At 37.0% G+C, this 6,193-nt stretch overlaps 1 long non-coding RNA gene across 1 annotated transcript; it reads right to left on the reverse strand.

Moving 5' to 3' along the window:
• Window positions 1–1,125: 1,125 nt before the first annotated feature.
• LOC136840318 (uncharacterized) lies at window positions 1,126–5,388 on the reverse strand. Its single transcript, XR_010853585.1, has 3 exons — window positions 5,040–5,388; window positions 3,392–3,596; window positions 1,126–2,442 (listed from the first exon to the last, which is right to left on the reverse strand). It is a non-coding gene; the product is annotated as an uncharacterized lncRNA (long non-coding RNA).
• Window positions 5,389–6,193: the final 805 nt, after the last annotated feature.

The raw sequence follows: 6,193 nt of genomic DNA on the forward strand, positions 1-6,193 counted from the left end.
CCTCAGGACATAACGCTAAAAATATGACTGAATAGCTGTAAATAAATGTTAGTTTTGAACTGTTGTAATTTTTGAACAACGTATTTGTTGCTGTTGCGTACGAGTCTGTTTAAATTTTTTTTTCAACTTCATTACTGAGCATTCATGAACGTGGCTAGCCGCTAACCATTTGTATGCACATTAAGTTTAAAAAATATTCTGAAATTATTAAATGACTTCAATTAGTTGTGTGTGGCCCCACGACAACAAATATGACCCATATGGCCCTCGGGGGGCGCCCCCCCCCCTCCGTTACACATCCCTGGGCTATAATATAGTATGAGGGCATTTGAATTCCTTGACTGTAGTCACCATATTAATTGCCTTATCAATATATTCGGGACTACATACGAACAACTCTCTTAAACACGAATTGCTTTGGGACAGTCTAAGTAGTTAAGGGAACTGGTAATCTATAAGATCTTGAGGCTAACCTGAAGAGATCTAGGGCCAAATTCGAACCTTAATATTCGGGCAAATTTTTCTCTCTCTCTCAGGTAAATGATTTTAGGACCCTCTGAGAGATTTGTTTCTGTCTGTCCCTGTCTCTAATCTGATTTTGGTGTATATATACTGAATTAGTAAGTTTCGTACGAATCATAACCAGTAAATTGTGATGGAATGCTCATACGCTGATCACGGATAAACATGCAAGATTATCAAAGGTTCCCCAACTCGTCAAGGCATACGTTGGCCTTCCTAAGCTCAAATACTCAACACATTAAGGACCTTCAAAAGCTACAAATATTACCAAGGAAAAATAACGGATGTATCAACGTAAAATAAGAAACTTCCATTCCCTGCCACCATTTAATTTTAAGACATTTCATAATTACATAATCCTATTATGGGAAAAATTAATCTTTTAATCATATAACTCACGTAAGCCTAACGGCAAACCTTCAGAACATCTACCTTCCACATTTGTATAAAGCTCATCTACTCAATGTTTTCTATCCAGTCGGTCAAGACATTATGACATTAACATTTAATTCACGATATGATCTCTGCTAGCCAAAGATTATATTCTAGTATGAAATAACTGATTCCCCCTTTACCACCTCTTCTTCCTAATGAACACCACAATTTTCTTTGGAAGCTTCTTGAATTTAAAGTCATTGGCCCCTTTGGTAGTCTTGATCGATAGGAATGGGGTTCTTCATCTTCTGAATAATTATATTTTTACTGACATCAGGCCGCTATGGATAAATTCCATTAAGAATTACAACATTAACTGACCAGACCCTTAAGGGTGTTCAACTTGCCATATTATTCCACACAAGGTACAAGAACATCACAAATCCTAACGTCACTTAAATATTTATAAAGTGTAAATCTTTCTGAACTTCATTTACTTAGAGTCACTTTCCCAATTTTACTCTAATATTCGAGATATTACCGCAGCAGTAAAATAAACTTGTTTTGTTCCACTCAAACTCCTCACTTCAGGTAATGACCTAGTTCATTTGATACCATATTTACGGCGGTTCACACCATTTACATTAGAATATAGAATTTAGGCCAGTAGCCAAACAGACCTACGAGGTCATTCATCGCTTCATTGTTATTGACTTTATATTACTGGTGTTTATTTATGACCAGTCCATACAGCTTTGAAAGCAAACTTGCTAAGTACCAATGAATTTAACCCATTTCTTACTAATCTGGGGTAATATTAGGCTCTTATTAAACCTGTTTTTGTATCTTAAAAGTACCCCATCTGAGTTTCATAAACATGACAAATAACTTCCCATGCTCTTGTCAGCAGACATTGTTTATTTGTTCAGATTACCAAATAGGGATAAACTTTGGACAAATCAGAATTAGAACTAACGGCTAAATTTTATTTAGTAGACAATTAAATAAAAACTAACTATGCTTCAACCAAGACCAGAGCTTTCGTCAAGTGACATTGACCAATTCAGTAGTACACTTTTTTGTTACCTACCCTAACATTTTGGTGCCACAAACTCCAGTACTTTAGGTCAACTGCTTTGTTCACCTAAAACAGGTATTATAACTCTTCATGCCTCCTGATCACCTATAAATCTGGTAGATCTTCCTCCTCTAGATTCTTGAAGTTTCAGGAAAGAGCTCAGGCATTCTGAGCAGGAGTTTAGAATTGCTGCTTCTTGAATTTTAAGGAAGTTGTCATTCTGAGCAAGAACTTAAAAGTGCTTCTTGAATTTTTAAGGAAGATTCAGGCATTGGGAGCACGAATTTCGAATCGCTGCTTCTTGAAGTTCAGCAAACTATCATTCAGAGCAGGAATTTAGAAGTGCTTCTTGAAGTTTGAGGTAAGCCCAGAAACTAGGAGCAGGAACTTAGAGTTTTCTTGAGAACCACGAGCACAGAGCTTTAATTTCTTTAGCTGGCCCCCCCCCTCAGTATCCATCACCGTACCTGCCAAGAATTTGTAGTGACAGAAAAGCATTCTCGACAAACTTTGTCTCCTTCATACACAGGACAGATTTAATTTAGAACTAGAAATTAGACTAACCCTTAAACTAAACTAACCCTAGCTCAAAAATTACTTTCATAAAGTAATAAATTGCTTTAACAGTTTACTCGAGAGTCAAAACTAGACTAACCCTAACTCAAAAATTACTTTCATAAAGTAATAAATAGCTTTAAGACAGTTTACTCGAGAGTCAAAACTAGACTAATCCTCAAAGTAATAAATTGCTTTTATAGTCTAAAAGACTAACCCTAACTCAAAAATTACTTTCATAAAGTATTAAATTGCTTTAAGACAGTTTACTAGAGGGTCAAAACAAAACTTCAAATATTTTTTTAATGCTACCAATGCTGTATTTGTTTTAAGTCAAATCTTGAAATAAAACATCAAATAGCAATCTTAGATCAAAATATTTCACACACAAAATTAAGACCAAACACTAATTTTAACAATTATAACAAACTTGAATAAAATTATGTCAATATTGAAACTTTAAACTGCTTAAATTAACGTCATCCGGGAACCAACGGGAAATTAATTTGATTTTAGGCGCTCTTAAATGTTCCAGGGTATACAAGTCAAAATATATTACTCAGAATCAAAAGGACAAAGTCTAACCAAGCCTAACCAAGAACCTAATTGAATTTGGTAACTATCCATTAAGTTATCCTAAGAAACTAACACTTAACTTACAACTCTCCACTGAAGAACTTGAAACTAGTTTAGGTTTGAAGGTTGAAGGTGCAAGCCTCCCTCTAACATATGGTAGACTCCAAAGAGTCTACCATACGCTCCAAGGGACTCCTCCCCCACATCAGGGGCCCCGCCCCTGAAGGGGGGAGGATGAGCTTGCAAGGATTTGGTTTGAAAAATCAAACTAAAAACTAAACTCACCATTTGCTAAAGTTTAGAGTGTTCATATCAGACCTGCATCCAGTTGTGAAATCCAGTAAGGGGGGTTAGAGTAATGTCCTAGGTGTGAAGATCCTTTGGGATCTAATAGGTCACAACAGGTTATCTTGATCGTGACCAGTTACCAATCTTGATAGTGAGCAGTTACCAATAGGTATCCATTGGGCCAAAGTCCCCAAGGTTTAACCTGGAAGACAAAAGACGGACTTTAATTTGTATTCAGTTTAGGCTTGAAGTGCTGAAGTCCTAATGAAAACCAATTAAAAACAAATTTAAAGTTGCTTTTCCTCAACATACTCTACAGCAACTGCCCAAGTGGTCCGATTATATTTTAGCCCTTCCCGAGCCTAAACGGAACACAACAGTACATAACTGAATGCAAACTAGAGTATAATGATCACATGAACAAGTTGTGCTCGTTAAAAAAAAATGTTCAGTATTACTGAAAGCAAAACCATTTCAAAAATGGGTTAACCTTAAGTTAACCTCCAGAAACTGCTTAAGTGCAGTTCAAAAAATTTTCGCAGGTTTTACGCCTAAACGGACATTTAAGTGGTGTTCTGACGAAAACCCAATCTACAGTATTGCTGCGAACAAAACCCAATTCTAAAAAGGTTTGATTTTCCTCACTTCAGTAACAATACACAAGACTAATATAATCATATACCCAAACCTAACGATGCGCTCAAGTGGTTTCAAGATTTCTTGTTCAAGACGACTAGATGAAAGTTCAGTAAATACTCCAAGACACCAACTTTAAATTTCCTATTACCATCAAAACCACAGGAAAATTTTGAAAAACACGACTTACATTAGTTCACCCAGTCAATACGAAACCCATAGCTAATAACTTCAGATTGTCAAAATAATCAGTAAACTACTTTCTTACAAAGTAATCTTAAATGTTACTCAGGTAATTGCTTTTGACAATCTATATTGTCTATATTCAGTAAATAAGCAATCAAAGAAAGTTATGGGGTGGTTTGCAGTAACACTTCGGTAATGTAGCGGAAATCTGTGGGGGAAAACTCACTGGGGAAACTAAAGTACCAGCCCCTCAGGGACCAATAAAAAAAATAAATTAAAAGTTACGTCACCTACGCTGAATTGTATAAACTTCAAAATGTAGAACTATGGGGGTAGCTCAGGGACCAATAAAAAAATAAATTAAAAGTTACGTCGCCGACTTCAAAATGTAGAACTATAGGGTAGCTCCGCGGCACTACTATAAATTTTTACTTTTTCTACAGCTCTTTGGTTGCTAATTATGAATTTGGCTTTCATTTTTGGGGCTTTATTCTAATTAACTTGTAATTAAACCGAAGTCCATCCAACAAGGGGATTCCATACGCGATCTTCACAAGACATGTGTTTCGAACGGTTCATATCCCGTCCGGCAAGTGTAATAACTTAACGTAAACCAGCCGTGCTCATGCGAAACTAAGATGCATTTTAATTGTTAACCAACTGCTTTAGGTGCTCAATTTATCAAAACATAACATTTAACCAATTGCCGCAGTTCCTCAAATAAACAAACACTATCACGCCAGCACAAGGAATACCTCGGAAAACTAATACGAAATAGATTAAACATAATTACTGGGAACTTAAGAAAGCAGTCATTACTTACCACGCATAAAGAGTACACTGAATGACTAACATGGAAAAGCCTTCAGTTTTCTCCAAGACAGCCGTATCAAACGGAGTTTCAATTCCAGCAAGCTTGTTTCAATTCCAGCAAGCTTGTTTCAATTCCAGCATCCAGCAATTTCCATCGAATCACAGCAGCAAGTCTGTCTCAATTTCCAGCTAGTCTCGGACCCCATTTCCAGCGAGTCTCGGATTAAACTCCAGCAGGTACCAAATCCCAACAACTCTCAATTTCCAGAAAACTCCCATTCCAGAAACTCTTAAGTCCAACCAATTCCAATTCTCACGCTCTAATCCCACCCGGCTTCCACAAATATCACCCCTGAACTGACATACCTCCGTTCTTACTGCCCAAACGTCACCTCACTTTAACTAGTCAGTATTGATAGGCGACGCCATAACAAGCGTGGATAATAGCCCACTTAAACCGTTGTAATTACTCTGTACTTTTTTATCGTTATTCTCGTTTTCATTACTTTTTTATGGTTAAGTTCAACTGCTGTGGAACAGTGTGTTAATTTGTCCTTGTATAGAATGAATCCATTAAAACTGGGCTGTTATTATTTCATCTTCGTGTTGATGTGATTATTTTTCATGGTATCCGTCTTGTTATTGTACACGTATGTCCTGTGGACGATTGTTGGCCAGTTTAAGGGATAGTTTTGTTTTGGGGGGTTTTTATGGGCTTTTGTGGGCTTCTGTGGGCTTGTTCTAAAGGAATGCTGGATGATATATAATTATAATAATGGCAAAGGCTCTTCGAGCGGACAATTTGTGTGTGGCAATCTGATTTTCGAACACAAGGTTGAATCTGATTTTTAAATCCTCATTTTTAGCTCTCTCTCTCTCTCTCTCTCTCTCTCTCTCTCTCTCTCTCTCTCTCTCTCTCTCTCTCTCTCTCTCTCTCTTGAAATTTATACCTCATAGTTCACATAGATAGCAACTAATATCTGAAGACTGCTCTCTCTCTCTCTCTCTCTCTCTCTCTCTCTCTCTCTCTCTCTCTTGAAATTTATACCTCATAGTTCACATCTTTAGAAACTAATATCTCATAGACCTCTCTCTCTCTCTCTCTCTCTCTCTCTCTCTCTCTCTCTCTCTCTCTCTCTCTCTCTCTCTCTCTCTCTCTCCACG

The sequence above is a fragment of the Macrobrachium rosenbergii genome, chromosome 7 (assembly GCF_040412425.1).
Source record: "Macrobrachium rosenbergii isolate ZJJX-2024 chromosome 7, ASM4041242v1, whole genome shotgun sequence".
Lineage (NCBI taxonomy): Eukaryota > Metazoa > Arthropoda > Malacostraca > Decapoda > Palaemonidae > Macrobrachium > Macrobrachium rosenbergii.